Consider the following 19,874-nt stretch of genomic DNA (forward strand, 5'->3'; position numbering starts at 1 on the left):
TTGTTGATTGGGTTATTTGTATTCTTGGTGTAGAGTTTTTTGAGTTCTTTATATATTCTGGAAATTAGTGCTCTATCTGAAGTGTGGCAAAGATTTTCTCCCACTCTGTAGGCTCTCTCTTCACATTGTTGATTGTTTCCTTTGCTGAGAAAAAGCTTTTGAGTTTGAATATATCTGAGTTATTGATTCTTACTTTTATTTCTTGTGCTTTGGGAATCCTGTTAAGGAAGTCTTGTCCTAAGCCGACATGATGAAGATTTGAACCTACTTCTTTTTCTATAAGGTGCAGGGTCTCTGGTCTGATTTCAAGGTCCTTGATCCATTTAGAGTTGAGTTTTGTGCAGGGTGAAAGATAGGGGTTTAGTTTCATTCTGTTGCATATGGATTTCCAGTTTTCCCAGCACCATTTGTAGAAGAGGCTATCTTTCTCCATTGCATGTTTTTGGCACCTTTGTCTAGTATGAGAAAACTGTTTTTATGTAGGTTTGTCTCTGTGTCCTCTATTCTGTACCATTGATCTTCCTGTCTATTTTCGTGCCAATACCATGCTGTTTTGTTACTATTGCTTTGTAGTATAGTTGAAGTTCTGGTATTGCGATACCCCCTGCTTCACTCGTCTTGCTAAGGATTGCTTTAGCTATTCTGGCTTTCTTATTCTTCCAGATGAATTTCATGATTGCTTGCTCTATTTCTGTAAGGTACATCATTGAGATATTAATTGGAATTGCATTGAGTTTGTATAACACTTTTGGTAGTATGGCCATTTTGACAATATTAATTCTGCCTATCCAAGAACATGGGAGATGTTTCCATCTTCTAAGGTTTTCTTTAATTTCTTTCTTTAGTGTTCTGTAGTTCTCATTGTAGAGGTCTTTCACCTCTCTTGTTAGATGGATTCCCAAGTATTTTATTTTTCTCAAGGCTATTGTGAATGGGGTAGTTTTCCTGATTTTTCTTTCTGAGGATTCATCACTTATGAATAAAAATGCATTAGATTTATGAGCATTGATTTTATATCCTGCTACTTTACTGAATTCACTTATGAGTTCTAGAAGTTTTCTGGTGGAATTTCTGGGTTCCTCTAAATACAGAATTGTGTCATCAGTGAATAGAGACAGTTTGAGTTCCTTTTTTCCTATTTGTATTCCTTTAAATTCTTTGGTCTGTCTAATTGCTCTGGTTAGAGTTTCAAGGACAATGTTGAAAAGAAGTGGTGAAAGAGGGCATCCCTTCCTTGTTCCAATTTTTAGGGGGAATGCTTTCAGTTTTACTCTATTTAGAATGATATTGGCTGTGGGCTTAGCATAGATAGCCTTTACAATGTTAAGGAATGTTCCCACTCTCCCTATTTTATTTTTTCTAGTGTTTTGAGCATGAAGGGATGCTGTATTTTATCAAATGCTTTTTCTGTATCTATCAAAATAATCATGTGATTCTTGACTTTAAGTCTGTTGATATGGCAAATTACATTTATCGATTTCTGGATGTTGAACCAAATTTGCATCCCTGGGATAAAACCTACTTGATTGTGGTGCACTATCTTTTAAATATATTTTTGTACGCAATTTGCTAAAATTTTGTTGAGAATTTTTGCATCAATGTTCATTAAGGACATTGGTCTGAAATTTTCTTTCCTTGATGTGTCTCTGTCTGGTTTAGGTATCAGGGTGATATTGGATTCATAGAATGAGTTTGGAAGGGTTCCCTCCTCTTGTATTTCATGGAATACTTTGAGAAGTATTTGGAATGATCTCTTCTTTAAAGGTATTGTAGAACTCGGCTGAGAACCCATCTTGTCCCACACTTTTCTTTTTTGGTAAGCTTTTGGTGACTTCTTCTATTTCATTACTTGAAATTGATCTATTTGAATTGCGTATGTCCTCCTGGTTCAGTTTTGGTGGATCATATATCTCTAGAAACCTGTTGAGGTCTTCGAGATTTTCTATTTTGTTGAATATAGATTTTCAAAATAGCTTCTAATTATGTTTTGTATTTCAGTAGTGTCTGTTGTGGTATTTCCTTGTTCATTCTGAATTTTAGTAATTTTAGTTTTGTCTCTCCTCTTTGTTAGTGTGGCTAAGAGTTTATCAATTTTGTTTATTTTTTCAAAGAACAAACTATTTTGTCAATTTTTTGACTCTTTTTGTTTCAATTTCATTGATTTCAGCTCTAATTTTAACTATTTCCTGTCTTCTACTACTTTTGGCGTTACTCTGTTCTTTTTCTAGGACTTTGAGCTGTAGTGTTGGGTCGTTTATTTGTTGATTTTTTCTTCTTTTATTGAATGTGCTCCATGAAATACCTTTTCCTATAGTACTGCTTTCATAGTGTCCCAGAGATTTTGATATGTTGTATTTTTATTCTCATTTACCTCTAAGAATTTTTTTATTTCTCCCCTGATGTCTTCTGTTATCCATTCATCATTCAATAACATATTATTTAATCTCCAGGTGTTGGAGTAGTTTCTGTTTTTTATTTTGCCTTTTCTAATTTCAATCCATTATGATCTGATAGAGTACAAGGTAGTGTCTCTATCTTCTTGTATTTGGTAACATTAGCTTTGTGGCATAAAATATGGTCTATATTAGAAAAGGATCCATGTGCTGCTGAGAAGAAAGTATATTTGCCCTTTGTTGGATGGTATATTCTATAAATGTCCTTTAAGTCTAAATTATTGATTGTGTTATTGAGATCTATGGTTTCTTGGTTCAATTTTGGTTTGGAAGATTTGTCCAGTGGTCAGAGAGGTGTGTTAAAGTCACCTAGTATTATTGTGTTGTGGTCTATTTGATTTCTGGAATTGAGAAGGATTTATTTGAGGTGAATGAATGAGCCACTTTGGGGCATAGGTATTTATGATTGTTATGTCTTGCTGATTTATTCTTCCCTTAAGCAGTATGAAATGACCTTCTTTATCCCTTCTGTCTAACTTTGGCTTGAAGTCCACATTATCTGAAATGAGGATGGATACTCCAGCTTTTTTGCTGTGTCCGTGTGCATGGTGTGTTTATCCCCATCCTTTCACCTTTAGTCTGTGGGTATGTCTTTCTATGAGATGAGTCTTTTGCAGGCATCATATTGTTGGATCTTTCTTTTTAACCCAATTCATTTCAAGGATTTCTTCTTGTTTTTTTTCAGTATCTGTAACTCTTTGTTGAAATGATCTTTTGTTTCCCCATTTGCTCTTTTAACTGTTGATTGGTGTGATCATTCAAAGCCTGCATTTGCTCTCTCATGTCATCATTTGCTTCTCTGATCATTTTAATTATGTACATTCTGAACTCCCTTTCTGTCATTTCTTCTGCCATGCTGATATTATTTATGTAGCATCTAGGTTTGTTTGGGACATTTTCTTTCCTTGTTTTCTCATATTGCTCAGGAATCTTCCCCTCTAGTATTGAATCTCTGAGATAATGCAGATTTTCCCCTATTGACTTATAGTGTCCCTGTAGATTTCCAATAACTCGCCTCCTAGCCTTCAGTAGCTTGAAGTCTTGGAGGAACTTGATAATGCAGTGATCCACAAGGTAGCTACCCCTCTAGGGGTGGCCACACTTCAGTTGGGGTATATTCCCTGCTAGTGGGCAGAGGCACCTCCACTTGTTGACTGATGGTCATCCAAAGGGGCACTATACTGCAGGTTTGGCGCACAGCTGGTCTCGGCTTGGGTCTCTCATTCTATCGCCCCTGTCGGAAAGCCTCGTGTGGCAGGGAAGACTCACCAAGTGGGGAAGTCTCACTGGGCAGCTCTTCTTCAAGAAGTTCCCTGTGGTCCGGAACTGCTGCCTGGGCTGGGGAGCCTTGCTCTGCGGGGAAGTCCCTCACTGGGCAGCCCTCCTCTGCAATGTTCCTGGCTGTCCAGGTTCACCGCTCCGGTGGGGGAGTCTCGCTTTGCAACTCTCCACTATGAAGTTCCCTGCATCCGGGACTACCATCCTGGCCGGGGAGCCTCACCCCACAGGGAAGACTCTGAGTTGGTCCTAAGACTCTCAATACCTCCTCTTCTTGAATCCCTGAGTCCTGGAGTGACATGGAATGCAGTCACTTTCTAGTTCACCATCTTGAAACCTTTTCCTAATTGTTGAGAGCAGTGTTGGAGGATGGGAGAATAGTTAGTGAGATCAGGGCTCTCTGATGACCTGATGACTGAGGCATGCCTGGTTCCTGGGAACGTTTCTGTGCAAGGGCACAGGATGCCTAATTGCTGTAGCAGTGCCCTGCATGAGGAGCCCTATCAGTTCTAACTTTGATCTCAGGCACACAGTTCCCAGGAATAAAGGAATTCTTATGCTAGACAACCACAATGTTTCACCAGCTCCACTTCTCCAGTTCCTGCCTGCCCTACAGTAACTTTAAACAATGAACTTTCTTGAGAGCTACACAAAGCTCCTTACATCGCACTTTGCAACTATGAATTGCAACTGTGTAAAAGCTACATGGGATGTCCTAGTTTCTGTCACTCTCCTGAATACAAAAAATAATTGTTGCAGAGTCTTTAACCTGATAATGAGACACAGACAAATAAAGATTGCTGGCGTAACTCTTTAGACCTGCATCTCCATCAGAGTGCACGCTCCAACTGATCCCCGCCTAATTTTCAAGTTCTGTGTCTGTAAATCTTTATTTACCAATCCCCCATTGCCCCCAGAGTTTGCCTGTTGGTTGTGACAGTTGGTGGTCCGTATGGATCCAGACACAGGGGAACTTTCTTCAGCCATTAGAAGAGGGAACAATCCCAGAGGTGCACCATATAAGCCAAAAAAATCCTCAAAGTTAAGGAGGTCAGGGGAGTGAGTCAGAATCAGGTGTAAAATATGGGCTATACAGGATCCAAAGAAAGGGATCATTATGTGTCTGTTCTTAGAGATATGCTTAGGAAGAGCAGTAGTTCTGTTAGAAGAGCACAGCTGTTAGAATTTATAAAGTTTATTACTAAAACTTTCCCCTTGTTTTCTTCAAAAGGAGTAGTAAAGATAAGTACATGGGCAACTGGCACCCTGATTAAAGTTAGGTTTATAGCTTGAGGAACAAAAAAGATAAGAAGGGGCTCTCCAGAGAGAATATAAACTATAACACCATGCTTTAAGAGAATGGTCTTACAAAAGAAAAAATGATTCCAGCAGTTTTCCTCACCTCTTAGTTTCTACTGGATCTCTATCTCTCCTAGGCTTATATTTAAAAATGTAAATTATAGAGCCTACAAGATTTACAAGGCTTATGAAAACCACCAGTTTAGACAGAAGGAAAAAAGTATCCCTTTTAAAATTCAAACTCTTGGCTGGCTATCTAATCGGTTTTCAGGTGACATTCTGAACCAGTTCCTCCCTAATGCCAACACAGAAAGAGAAAAGTGAAAGATTATTAATGTACAAGCATTCTTATGCTAAAATTTCTTATTTTTTCCCCTGAAGACTTTGCAGGCTTTAACATTATTTAATATCTGAACTGACTCTTATCTGAGCTAAAAGTACACTCTGACTTGATGAAGATGTAAGTGTTGCAGCCATGTAATTTTTTTTTTTAGAAAATTCCTGTTTAAAAAAAGAAAAAAGAAAATTCCTGTTTTTTTTAAAATTCCACATGAATTAATGTATTTTTTTCTGATTAATATTATTTTATCTAACCAATAAGATTTTTACACTCTTTGTTCAGAAGCCAATTTCTCCAGGGATAGCTCTTAAATACACTTAAAAATTCTTTTTAATAAATCCTATGGAGGACGTAGACATGGTGATGTTGGGAATAAGTCTGATAAACATCAAGGACAAATAACCTGCTACCTGAAACCTTTGATTTCAGTGTCCACTATGGCTGTTGGATTTTACACCTAACATTTCCAATTGGATATGTCTGTCCTATATTTAAGTCATATAATATTAAAATCTAATGGACTCTATTTTAATTTCAAATAGGTTAACTCTAACAGAGGCTTTAATATACATCAATAACATTGCCTCCTACCTGTGGAGTTCCACTTACAAAAGTAACAAAATCTTTTTTTCTTGTCTGTTTTGTATAGTGTGCACATCTAGGTTTTGTGTTGTTGGGTCTTTATATTATGTACATGATATTAAACTTGGCATATAAACAAATGAGCACTCAACATATAAAATTTAAATAGAGATGGATCCTAGTCATTTAATCCAAATTAAATAATCAGATAAAAATAAAGATGACTTTAATATTTTAACTCCCAAATATTTTCCAGGTGGTCAGACAATAACATTTTGAATTTTATAAAATGTCTGTAATGTAATATAACATCAATTGCTTCTAGGATTTTTCTTCAACAGGAAAGAGATGGTTAATACTGTTAATTACATTTGTCTAATATTTTAATTCTTAACAGTCCACATGAGTAATTTAGATTTAACATAAATGGGATTAATCTTCATAAATGTGTTTTTTTAAAATGTAAGCCCCCCACAAAGGAAACCCCAACTCTGTCCCATGGATTGACCGCAACCCCAATCAACCGCAGGAGGTGTCACTTGATGCAAACCGCAAGAGGTGTTTATTCCAGCGCACTGGGACCCAACTTGAGGAGTCGAGTCCCTAGCAGAAAATCTTGTAGGTTTACAAAGGCAGAAACCACACATCGGGAGGGGTCGCACATGAAAGGGGGAAAAGGGGGAACAAAGCTGCCAGGAAATTTCAAAGGGGGTCTGGGTTTGCTGATAACATACAACATGTTTCACAATGTTTTACAACAGGGTATAGATTCTGGCCAATAGTTTCTGATAACCCTACTGTTTGAGCACTATCTGGCTATCTGGCTCAATTTACCCTTTTATTCCCTGTTTGGGGCTGATTCCTGGAACAGCTTTAAGGGCTTTGTTCCCGTTACTGGGAGGGAGACCTTAGGGAGTTGAGATAAAACAGACAGCTTAAAAAAATGTCCATTCTTTCACTGTTAATTACATTTGTCTAATATTTTAATTCTTACAGTCCACATGAGTAATTTAGATTTAACATAAATGGGATTAATCTTCGTAAATGTGTTTTTTTAAATGGATAAATTTTAAAAAGGACTTTAGGATTGCTTTGTTTCTGGGTCTTCACTAAAGCAAAATTACTGAGTTAAAGTTCTAACAGGTGTAATTCTAAATGCAAAGGGTCCAAAATGTTTCAGCTGTGTTTCAATAAAAGCACTATAAGTAGCATAAAGTATTTTGAGAAAACTTCAAAAATATCATAAGGATTGTTTCAAAATGTGAATTTAAGAAGGATTCAGTGACTAGGATAGAGATATACGGTTTTTGAAGGGAAAGAGATAAATAAAGTTTATTAAGGGAAAGAGATACAAATAAGGTTTGTGAAGGGAAACAAATATAAGATTTGTGAAGGGAAGGAGAAGGTCTGAGTATGTGATGGGAAGGTTTGTGCAAATTGTAGAAAGTTTGTAAAGGTGATCCCTTCTCCACATACAAGTAAAATATTAATGTTCTGATGTGAATCAAAGTTTAATCCTCTATCTGTTAAAGTAATAAGGATTTCTTAAAAAATAATTTGTTCTTATCAATAAAATTTCTTATTTCTGTGAAGTTTTAAAAAAAATTTTCCAACTCTGGTTAAACAATAACTATTATATTAGAGTATTTAATTACATTCCAGAGTCTAAATTTTTCTTCAAAAGTTAAACTTTGTTAATATAAAAACATCAGTGTAATTGTGGTGCTCTTAATTGGTTTCTTTGTATTGTAAAGGTATTCATATAAAGTCTTTTAAATATAAGATTCAAAGGAACAGTTTACAAAGTTGGTGTTCTCTGTAACAAAGGTCTATTATAAAAATAACAAATTTAGTTAATAAATTATGTGATTTAATATTTTATAACTAGATAAAATAATCTGTCGCAAGTTTAAAAAAATTGTATTACTCTCTACACTAAGAGTTAAACTTAAATATATTTCTAAAAGGCAATAAGAAGAGCCTGGTTTATCTGAAGTTTGATAATATGGGATGTCAACACATTTTTGCCCTTTTTGCACAAAAGAGGATTAAAAGTACTCTTAACTTGTTTAATTCATATTTCAGATGTAATGTTAAATTATGCTGATTCATATGAACTCAAAAAATGATACAGGATAACTTTATAAAATAATATTTAAGAAAGAGATTAAAGATTAATTTAAAAAGTAAAATACCTTATCTTTGTCAAGAGCCTCCTCACCTGAGTTAAGACTCACTTTATTCCATGTTAAGTTAACCACTCAAGTTTAAAGTTCAGTTCAAAAGGTAGATTTTTGTTATAGAAATTACCGTATTGTGATACCCCGTTTCACTCTTCCTGCTAAGGATTGCTTTAGCTATTCTGGGTTTCTTATTCTTCCAGATGAATTTCATAATTGTTTGCTCTATTTCTGTAAGGTACGTCATTGGGATTTTAATTGGAATTGCATTGAATCTGTATAGCACTTTTGGTAGTATGGCCATTTTGACAATATTAATTCTTCCTATCCAAGAACATGGGAGATCATTCCATCTTCTAAGGTTTCTTTAATTTCTTTCTTTAGTGTTCTGTAGTTCTCATTGTAGAGGTCTTTCACCTCTTTTGTGAGATTGATTCCCAAGTATTTTATTTTTTTCAAGGCTATTGTGAATGGGGTAGTTTTCCTGATTATTTTTTCCAAAGATTCATCACTTATGTATAAAAATGCATTAGATTTATGTGCATTGATCTTATATCCCGCTACTTTACTGAATTCACTTATGAGTTCTAAAAGTTTTCTGGTGGAATTTCCTGGTTCCTCTAAGTATATAATCATATCAGCAGCAAATAGGGATAGTTTGAGTTCTTCTTTTCCTATTCGTATCCTTTTAATTTCTTTGGTCTGCCTAATTGCTCTGGCTAGAGTTCCAAGGATGATATTGAATAGAAGTGGTGAAAGAGGGCATCCCTGCTTTGTTCCAGTTTTTAGGGGGAATGCTTTCAGTTTTTCACCATTTAGAATGATATTAGCCATGGCCTTTACAATGTTAAGGAATGTTCCCACTATCCCTATTTTTTCTAGTGTTTTGAGCATGAAGGGATGCTGCATTTTATCAAATGCTTTTTCTGCATCTATTGAAATAATCATGTGATTCTTGACTTTAAGTCTATTGATATGGATTAGCAGGAAGAGTGAAACAGGGGGTATCACAATACCAGATCTTCAACTCTACTGCAAAGCAATAGTAACAAAAACGGCATGGTATTGGTACCAAAATAGAAAGGTAGATCAATGGTACAGAATAGAGGACACGGACACAAACCCAAATAAATACAATTTTCTCATACTAGAAAAAGGGGCCAAAAAATGCAATGGAGAAAAGATAGCCTCTTCAACAAATAGTTCTGGGAGAATTGGAAATCCATATGCAACAGAATGAAACTAAACCCGTATCTCTCACCATGCACGAAACTAAACTCAAAATGGATTAAGGACCTCGGAATCAGACCAGAGACCCTGCAGATTATAGAAGAAAAAGTAGGTCCAGATCTTCAACACATCAGCTTAGGACCAGACTTCCTCAACAAGACTCCCATAGCACAAGAAATAAAAGCAAGAATCAACAACTGGGATAGATTCAAACTAAAAAGCTTTCTCTCAGCAAAGGAAACTGTCAGCAATGCGAAGAAAGAGCCTACAGAGTGGGAGAAAATCTTTGCCAATCATACTTCAGATAGAGCACTAATCTCCAGAATCTATAAAGAACTCAAAAAACTCTACTCCAAGAATGCAAATAATCCAATCGACAAATGGGCTAAGGAAATGAATAGACACTTCACAGAAGAAGATCTACAAGCAATCAACAAACATATGGAAAAATGTTCAACATCTCTAGTAATAAGAGAAATGCAAATCAAAACTACCCTAAGATTCCATCTCACACCAATTAGAATGGCGATTATCAAGAATACAAGCAACAACAGGTGTTGGCGAGCATGTGGGGAGAAAGGTACACTCATACATTGCTGGTGGGACTGGAAATTATTGCAGCCACTCTGGAAAGCAGTGTGGAGATTCCTTAGAAAACTTGGAATGGAACCACCATTTGACCCAGCTATCCCACTCCTTGGCCTATACCCAAAGGCCTTAAAATCAGCATACTACAGAGATACAGCCACATCAATGTTCATAGCTGCTCAATTCACAATAGCCAGATTGTGGAACCAACCTAGATGCCCTTCAATTGATGAATGGATAAAGAAACCATGGTATATATATACAATGGAATATTACTCAGCCATAAGGAATGGTAAAATTATGGCATTTGCAGGCAAATGGATGAAATTGGAGAATATCATGCTAAGTGAGATAGCCAATCTCAAAAATCCAAAGGTCGAATGATATCGCTAATAAGTGGATGAGGACACATAATGGGGGGAGGGCGGGGTTAGTGTTAGGGTTAGAGTTAGGGTTAGGGAGGGGGGCAAGAATGGAGGAAGGAAGGACTGTATAGAGGGAAAAGAGGGATGGGAGGGGTGGGGGCAAGGGAAAAATAACAGAATGAATCAAACAACATTACCCTATGTAAATCTATGATTACACAAATGGTATGCCTTTACGCCATGTATCCCATTTGTTTACAATAAAAAAAAAAAAAGAAATGATAGGTAAAAAAAAAAAAAAAGAGATTACTGTAATCTTAAAATAAATAGGAAACATAATACATATAGCTAAGTAAAGGTTTGGGATTACAAAAAATTATAAATATTGACTCATCTATTGTAAAATCTAAGTGCTTTTAGTCTTGTTAAATTTAATTTTGTATTTTCCTTGTAAACCTTATAACTGTTGTCTATTATTTCCTTACAGAAGTACAAAAGGCCTTTCCTTTTTATATTTGGCCAGCCTAATTATAGGACATTTAATTAATCTAAAAACTTACAAATTAAAAATGATGCTTTACATATTTTTAATGATTTTCACAAGTCATTGGGAGATTTTAACTGGTTAAGGCTAGCTTACAAGTATCTACTGCAGATTTGAGCCCTTTATTTGATATATTATGTGGAGATTCCTCTCTAGCCTCTCCTCAACAGCTTACTACAGAAGTAATGGCTGCCTTAATGAATGTTGAAACTGCTGTCATGACCGCACAACTTACTAAAATTAACTTACGGGAGCCTGTATGTATTTGAAGTTTTCTATTTCTCATACCCCTACAAGGGCCAAGTGGCAGTCTTCAAAAGTTATTAAATGGTGCCACCTTTTTTACTCTCCTCCAAAATATCTTTAACTCCATTTCATAATTTTGTTAAAGACAAAAACTGGTCATTCTTTCATTGTGGTGCTTTTTTCAGTTTAACAACATAACTTTGACAATCCCTACATACCTTTCAGCTGACTTTTGCAAATTTTCCTGGTCAGTAAAAAATTCATACCAAGTTATTTCCCACTGTTGGGCTGCTTTTGCAGTGCTGGGCCATCCATTCCAAATTAAAACTAATAATAATGTTTCTACTTATACTAGTTCATCTTTTCAAAGACTTTGTGATCAATATCATATTGAACACCAAACTGTGTTCCTTATAATCCTCAAGATTATAGGGCCAATGTAGAATGAGCTCATTTATCTCTGAGATTACAATTACAAAAACAAAAAGGGGGATATATAACCCCACAAAATTGTTCAGGTCATGCTCTTTTTGTATTATATTCTTTGAACTGAGATGCTGAAGGTCTCACTGCCACTGAGCAACATATGACTCATACAACAGCAGGCTCAATGTTCTGGTCTGGAGGAAAGACTTACAAACAGGACCATGGAATGGACCAGATCCAGTGATTATGTGGGATAGAGGTCATGCTTGTATCTTTCCAGAAAGCACTGCCCATCCTCCAACCACAGTTCAAACAAAGAGGCTCAGGCCAGAAGTGTTGATCCCCACACCCAACAAGGATGAGATGGTGGGGAAGAGGAGGAAGAGAACTTGATGAACTCAGAAGGCTGATCTGCCTTCATGGGGACTATAGAAGAATCTGACCTACAAGGCGAAACAGATGGCAAATCAACAGGGAAATATTAAATCTCCTGCCATAATGTTTATGACCATGGCAGCTTTATTAAGCTGTTCAGTAAGTAAAATTCATGGTGAAACTTACTGGACTTACTTTCCAGATTTGCCTTTAGTACACCCAGTTATATGGACTGAAGGATCTATTCCAATATTTACTAATGATTTTCAGACATATCACACCTGTCCATTGATGGAGTGTAGACTGTGTTTTCTTCTGGCAGTTTCATAGATTCTGATCTAATTCCTAGGTGCTTAATCCATTTTGATGAGTTTTTTGCAGGTTGAAAGATAGAGATCTAATTTCACTCTTCCATATATGGGTTTCCAGTTTTACCAGCAACATTTGTTAAAAAGGTTTTCTCTAACATATGATTTTGTCAACTTTGTCAAGTATCAGATGATTCTAAGTATCTGGGTTTGTCTCTGTGTCTTCTAATATATTCCATTGGTCTTCATGTTTATTTTGATGTCAGTACCATGCCATACTGTATTACAATAATTTGAATTATATAGTAGTATAATTTGAGATTGGTTCTTGTGATACCTCCTTGTATTACTAGAAAAAAATGTTCAGAATTGCTTAGGCTATTCTAGGTGTCTCATTCTTCTAAATGAATTTAAGGACTGATTTTTCTAGTTCTTTGAAGAATGTCATGGATATTGGTATTTTGATGGGGATTGCATTGAATCTGTATAATGCTTTTGGTAATATGACCATTTTTCTAGTATTAATTCTGCCTATCCAAGAGCATGGGAGGTCTTTCCATCCCCTGAGGTCTTCTTTAATATTTTTCTTCAGTGTTCTGTAGTTTTCATTGTAGAGTTCTGTTACTTCCTTGGTTAGATTAATTCCAAGTTGTTTTGTTGTTGTTGTTGTTGTTGTTGTTGTTATTTTAGGTTATAATGAAAGGAATGGTTAGAATATTCTAAAGGAATATTTAGAATATTTATTAGAATATTAGAATATTTAGAGAGAAGAACTTTGAAGAGGTAGTTAACATGAGGCCATTTAGGGTTAGCACTAATTCAATTTGATTGGATGTCTTTATAAGAAGAATTAATTCAGACACACAGAGAAACACCAGGGATGTGCACATGGAAAGAAAAGACCATGTGAGAACCCAGGAAGAAAGTAGCCATCTTCAAGCGAAAGAGAAACTTCAGAAGAAACCAAACCTACTGACACCTTGTTCTTGGTCCTGTAGTCTTCAAATCATGAGAAAAAAAAAAAAAAAAAAAAAAAAAATTCTGTTGCTTAAGTCACCCAATCTGTAGTATTTTGTTATGGTAATCCTAATGCACTAATATAACTTCTTTGTCATTTTGTAACATCCCTCTTTATCCTTGGGAGTACTCGCTTGTTGAAAGTTGAACATCTTGTCTAGAACAGTAAGAACTGAGTTAAATAATTTTGTGCTAGGTCTTCAATCTGGGATTTGAGTTAATCATTAAGAGTTCCGTTAGGTTTATAATTCATAAATTGTAATTTATTGCTACTGTGGTTTTCTTCATTTCATAGGTTTCAAATCCCTGTAATGCAATCTGGTGTCTAATGTAAAGTTTGTTTAACCAAGGAATCCCCTCTTGACCTTGATCATTTTAGTTTTCCCTTTGCAATGTGTTTCAGAGAGGATCTCTTTGCACATTCTTATTCCTCACTGATCTCAATTCGGTTGTATTTTTCTATACATCTTTTCCAAAACATGTTGTCTTGGTACTGGAAGGCAGTGGAGATGATAATCTTTGTTGTGCTGATTATGACTGCCTAGGTACTGAATGCATGGGTATTTGGCGTGTGACCTCAGCTTTGCTGCCTCAACCCTGAATAAAGTTGTGGGCCCAGTTTCACTCCCTGCCTGTCCTATAGGAGTAGGTTTTCTCCTGATCCCCCTAAGGGCAGCAATTTTTGATGTCCTTCTCTTCCCTGACATTTACATTAACTCTCTCATTCTATAATACAGACAGTGAATGGGGAGAAGGGTCTCTGGGGAACTACTTGCCACTTCTGTATTAACACTGTTTTCTTTTCCAAAGTCTGATTATTTCTGTGAGTCTGGTAGGGTTTATGGAGAAATAGCCTGCCAGAGATAGTGGAAGTCCCTAATTTCTGCAGAACCTAGAATCATCACACTGTTCTACAACCCTGCACCCAGGTTTAATCCATTTTTTTTTAAACTATTCTGGCTGAATCCTTCTTCCTGGTGTCTGGGTTTACCTATCCTAAGTGAGATTGTGTCTCCTCTCTCCTGCAGGTGCCTGTTTCACCATAGAGATGAAATTTCTTATTCAACTTGTTTATTGCAATGCTCACAAGGGTTGCAGCCAGGTATGTCAGCTAAGTTTCAAGCTGATGTGAAAAAGAAAATATAAAAAATCTTTCTTACTTACATTTAGTTCTTTCTTGAGGAGAAATATATTTAGCTAGTTCTGGCTTAATTTAAATAGAAGTTTTGCTAAACGAAGGTTGGATACTACTTTAAAACTTCCGATTGATAAGGCCAGTAACGGGCAAACAGCAAATGGTTCTCAGAATAAGATTCATATGTTAAAATCACAAGCTGTGTCAGTGGCTCAGCTTCTGCAAAACCAGTGCCTAGGAATGCTTACAGCTCTGGTTGGCTATCAGCTATTTGGCAGAATTTACAAAGGCACAGCTTTTGAAACTCCTGAGGGGGAAAAAAAACCCTTTGAGTTTGACAGAACTGCACAAGAAGAAAAAGGAAATGTTAGCTCTCTTCGGTAGCTGGTATAACCCCAAATATGAAACTACAAGATTCTCTGTCAGATACAACAAAACATGAAATCTAGGATGGAATTAAAAATTGAGAAATAACCTTTATTGTCTTCCTAAGATTCAATTTTAATGGTCCGGTAAGGAGAAGCAGGGATCAACTGAAATTCTTCTAACAAAAATGATCTGAAAGGAAGGAACAATCAGGGTTTTCACTTTGAATCCCATCTACTACACACTATCAAAGTGCAGATTGCAGAAAAGACATATCTGCACAAATGATAAGCCAGAGTTTTGGAGAACAGTAGTCTAAGACAATGTATTTTTAGCAGAATTATATTTCTTCCAATTTAACTTAGACCGCCTCACATTATTCTTAAGGAAGTAGATGGGTAACATGTAAGTTTTTTTTCTTTTAAAGATAAAGGAGAATCTAAAAGGAATCAACTAGGATTTATGCACAACTATCTCCATTTCCAAACCTCTGCAAAGATGGAAAAGGAAAAACACAAATGTAATATCTTTTATAGAAGAATGATTATTCCAAGAAACAAACAAAAAAAATTATAGCAAATTATTCTAAAACTCTCAAATACGTTAAAGATAAAATGGTGAACAATAAAAAAGAATGGTGAGTTCATCTAGGATCCAATGTGTCTTATGTGGCAAAACAGTAAAGAAGGAAGTAGGGGAGGGAAGAAGCATAAAAAAAAAAAAAAAAAATCAGCAAGAGAGTTATGGTTTTCACTCCATGATCCAGATATCTCAAAACAAAAGTTGATATCATTTTTAAAATGAAAGAGGGTAGAATTAACTTTTCAACATTTTCCCATTCTCTTGTTTAAATTCACAAATGGATACTTTCAAGAAAACCAGCAAATTTTAAGCAGGGTTTATTTGAAGAAAATCACAAACAGGAATAAAATTATGTAGCTGTTTAAAACCAAAGATATGGGGGAAATTATTAAAGCAGTCAAAAAAATTGCACATTACCTATGAGAAAACAATTATTCAAAAATCTCTTTCTCATTATAAACTATTGGGGGGCACAGAAGTGGTGCTAGAATTTGACAAAAAATATTTTTAAATCATTGAAGGGAAAATATAACTGCTTACAAAATAGTTCATATCCAATAAAAATATTCTTCAAAAATTGTGATAAATATATAGCATTTTCAGATTAAAAAATGAAAGAAGAATCTCTTGCCAGTAGATAGTCTCTGTAGCAAATGTTTAAAGAATGTGGAAATATTTCAAAATGAAACTTAAATATTGAAGGAAGAAGAGGATCACAAATGGCAAATATCTGAGTAAACATCAAAGCATAAAGTAAAATAAGTATCTTCAAAAGACACTGGGCCTTGAAATATTAAGTCCACACTTTTGTTTGACTTTTAAAGTTCTTCCTTAGAATGACATAATGCACCTAGCTCAATTTATTTCCAAATAATAATTTCAAAAAAAAAGAGTATATTTATTGCTAAAGATACAGCAGGAATACAGTTGGGACATTTGGGGGACATATTTAATTAAAAACTATGAAAACTACACTCTACTTCTCTGATACATTAGGTAATTTGAAGTGATGCTTCTCAACTGTTTTTTATATCATGGAATACAAAAGAAATGCATTTCTGATTTAAGGATGATAGATAAATATTAGTTTATAGTCTATCAATTAACAACCTGTACTTGTATAGCTCAGGAATTTCAAGGTATCAGAAAAATATGTTTCCACATTCTGCTAGGAAAAATCTTTGAAAATACTTTCACCAGAAGACAATTAAAACTTAAAAGAATTAGAAACTATGGGAAGGCTGAAGCAGGAGGATCGCTAGCCTCAATAAAGGTGAGGCACTAAGCAACTCAGTGAGATCCTGTTTCTAAATAAAATAGAATTGAGAATGTGACTCAGTGGTTGAGTGTCCCCGAGTTCAATCCCTGGTACTCAAAAAGAAAAAATAAATAAATAAATAAATAAATAAATAAGTATTAGAAACTAAAATATTGCTTAGCTTGTAAGAAATAAGTGAGTTGTTAAAAGAAAGCACTTAAAAGTAGAATGTGGAACTGTCCTCAAGGTTAATGGATTTACATCCACCCTAAGCTTCTAAGACCACATCTTGGATTAGATGGAGTGTAAAGGAATTAATCTGTAAGACTTACCTGGAGTATACAGAAAGGCCTCAGATTATTCAAGTCATCAGCTCCCCCTGCCTGCTTGCAGATGAAAATGCAAATAATCTGTGGAAGAAAATACCTTTAATTTTTCTTTTAGAAATCACATTTACTAAGATTAGCTTGATTTAAAATAAGTCATTGAATATGTCAGGAAACAAGCCAATGTGTCAATGAGAAATATGAACATCGGATTTGGTTACCAAGGATTTTAGATATTCAAATAATCATATGCATTATAAATAATTATCACATGTATAATCACATGTATAATAAATAATTATAATCATAATTATAAATAATTATATATAATAATTATAATTATAAATCATTTGAAGAAATCATTTGACTTAGAGACTATCAAAAGTTAATGGACAGGTTTGAAAATACAAAAGTCCTTTGAATCTAACACTGTGATCACTGAAATTAAAAACTCAATGGATGACATAGGAAAGGAGAAAATTAGTGAGCTATAAAATGTGTCTGAAGATATTATCAAGAATTCAGCACAAATAGGCACAATAAGGACAACATGAGAGGTTAAGTAAAAAGGAGGATTGAAAGAAAAGCCCTGATGTGTATCAAATTTGAGTACTAACAGAAAATATTGAGAAAGAGAGAAAGAATTTGAATGATGGTTGAATATATCTATTCACTTTTATTTCATTAAGATCACATACCGTCAGATTTGGTATACTTTCCTAATGGAAAACTGGACTCTAGGAGAAGTGACAATAGAGGATTGAACAGAATTGACAGAATTTAAAGCTAGATTTTTATTGATTGCTAACCTGTGTCAAAGCTGTAAGGACTAGAAAAGAGCTTTTTGCTTTGGGGATAATGTCCCACAAAATTTGCCTTCATGGGCTGCCTGGTTAAAGAAAAATATCAACATAAGTTTCAAGAGAGTTTTTGGACTTGTTGAGGTTAGGGAGGCTTCCAAACATCGAAATCCAATTTAAACTTAATGAAGTCCCAGAATGCGAGCACTGGTGTGGTCAGACTTTCTAATGGAATTACAGCTGCGTGTTCAAAAGAAGAAAGGTATGTAGTTTTTCAATTCAGAATCAAAATGTAAACTAAATTAAAAACAAGCTAAGATAACAGAAAGATCATCAAATCTTGTGTTTTCTTACCTTTCAACAGCATGTAAATGTATTCAAAAGAGAACAAGAGAAGAAGTAACACAAACTCATCCTGGAATTTTTTCTGTGTAGTAACATTAAAAAATTGACAAAAACTACTTAAAATTACCATGAATTTTAAAAGTATTGTAACCACATTTTACCCCTGCATAAGCTACAATAGAAAAATGACAATAAAATGCAATTATTTCAATGAAACAACTTTAAATTGATTTAAAATTTGATACATAAGATTATTTTTATCATTTTGTCTTGATCCTTAAAATATTTTTACCATGAACTATAATTCCTCAAGAAACACACTTCTACTGTTCATGTTTGGCTACTGAGGAATTAAGCAATGCAAAATAATGCTACCCTTGGAGCTGAATTAGGCAATACAGAATAATGTTACTTGTGGAGTTGACTATTGCTGATTTATTTCTCCCAGTACAGTGCTTCTCTGTGATTTGTTATCTACCTTTAGTTATGACCTGCATGATTTGAGTGGATAGTTAATGAAAGAAATAATAATAATAATCAAAATACAATATTCAAATGGATGAAATACAAACAAAAAGATGCTCAGCCCCAGTAATAATAAAGAAGCACAAATAATTTAAACTACAATTAGGTACATTTCATACCCACTTAAATAGCTGCAAATAAAAAATCTGAGCTACCAAATTTTGCAAATATGTGGTGCTAAGGAAAATCATATGCAGCTAATGAGAATGTAAGTTTTTGATACAAACACTTCAGAATTCTATTTAGCATTATCTATTATAATTGAACATATAATCCATGTATATTTTCAAAAGAAATTAATATATACATATTCTTACAGAAAAGCATAAGAATATTAACAGAACCATTATTTGAAATAGTACAAAAGAGAAAAAACCCAAATGTCTTAAAGATCTTCCCTATTCATCCAAGGAAATACTACACAGCAGTGTACAATATACCAATAGCACATGATGAGCCTCCTCAGTACAGCAGATGCATAACATTTTTTTATAATAGAGTATATTACTAAATTAATAGCAATATTCCTATAGTATAGGAAATACTATAGAGCATAACAATGTCTAAAGTTTAATATTAAATAAGGTATAATCTTCTTTGTATTATTTTTAACTGGCTGCAATAATAGTTTGAATATTCTTTCATATGCACAAAGGTTCTACAATATTAGGCACAAATAAAATACTATAAGTAATTATAACTGAACATGAGTGAACACATAATGTTGAACATACTTTCAAACGGAAATAATTATATTGAAAGACAGTATCTAGACACAGAGGAATACATGTCGGGGTCTTAAGCCCCCTTGCTCTTCTCGACCAGCAACAAGGTCAGACCGGGATAGGTAGGGCCGCCTGACCGCCTGCTCGCAGCCCTCCCGGCGGAGGACAATCAGACGCATCAGGGAGACCAGTCACAGCAGGAACTGTTTATTGAGGAAATCACACAGCTTTTATGTAGGGTGGGGGCTAGGTGGGAACCAATCAGCTTAAAGGTCAGCAAGGCATGGGGGGTTCATGCCGTTGAGAGTCCCATCGGACTATATGGCAAGCACGAGCTGATCATGTTCGCGGAACTGTTGTTAACCAATCCCTGATGGTGGTCTGATTTATCGTCATTAACCTTTGAAACCACCTTTGAGGCCTTGATCTTGCTCACTCGCCAGAGAGTAAGAAGTCAGCCTGAGTTAGTTAACGTGTCATTAGTCCCAACAAATACATGCTGTATGATTCAATTGATAGTGGATTCAAACCTCAAACTTTAATTGTAGAAGTTAAAAAGTTGGATATTTCTGCATCTTTTG

Source organism: Sciurus vulgaris (genome assembly GCF_902686455.1).
Source record: "Sciurus vulgaris genome assembly, chromosome: 5".
In the NCBI taxonomy this organism is placed as follows: domain Eukaryota; kingdom Metazoa; phylum Chordata; class Mammalia; order Rodentia; family Sciuridae; genus Sciurus; species Sciurus vulgaris.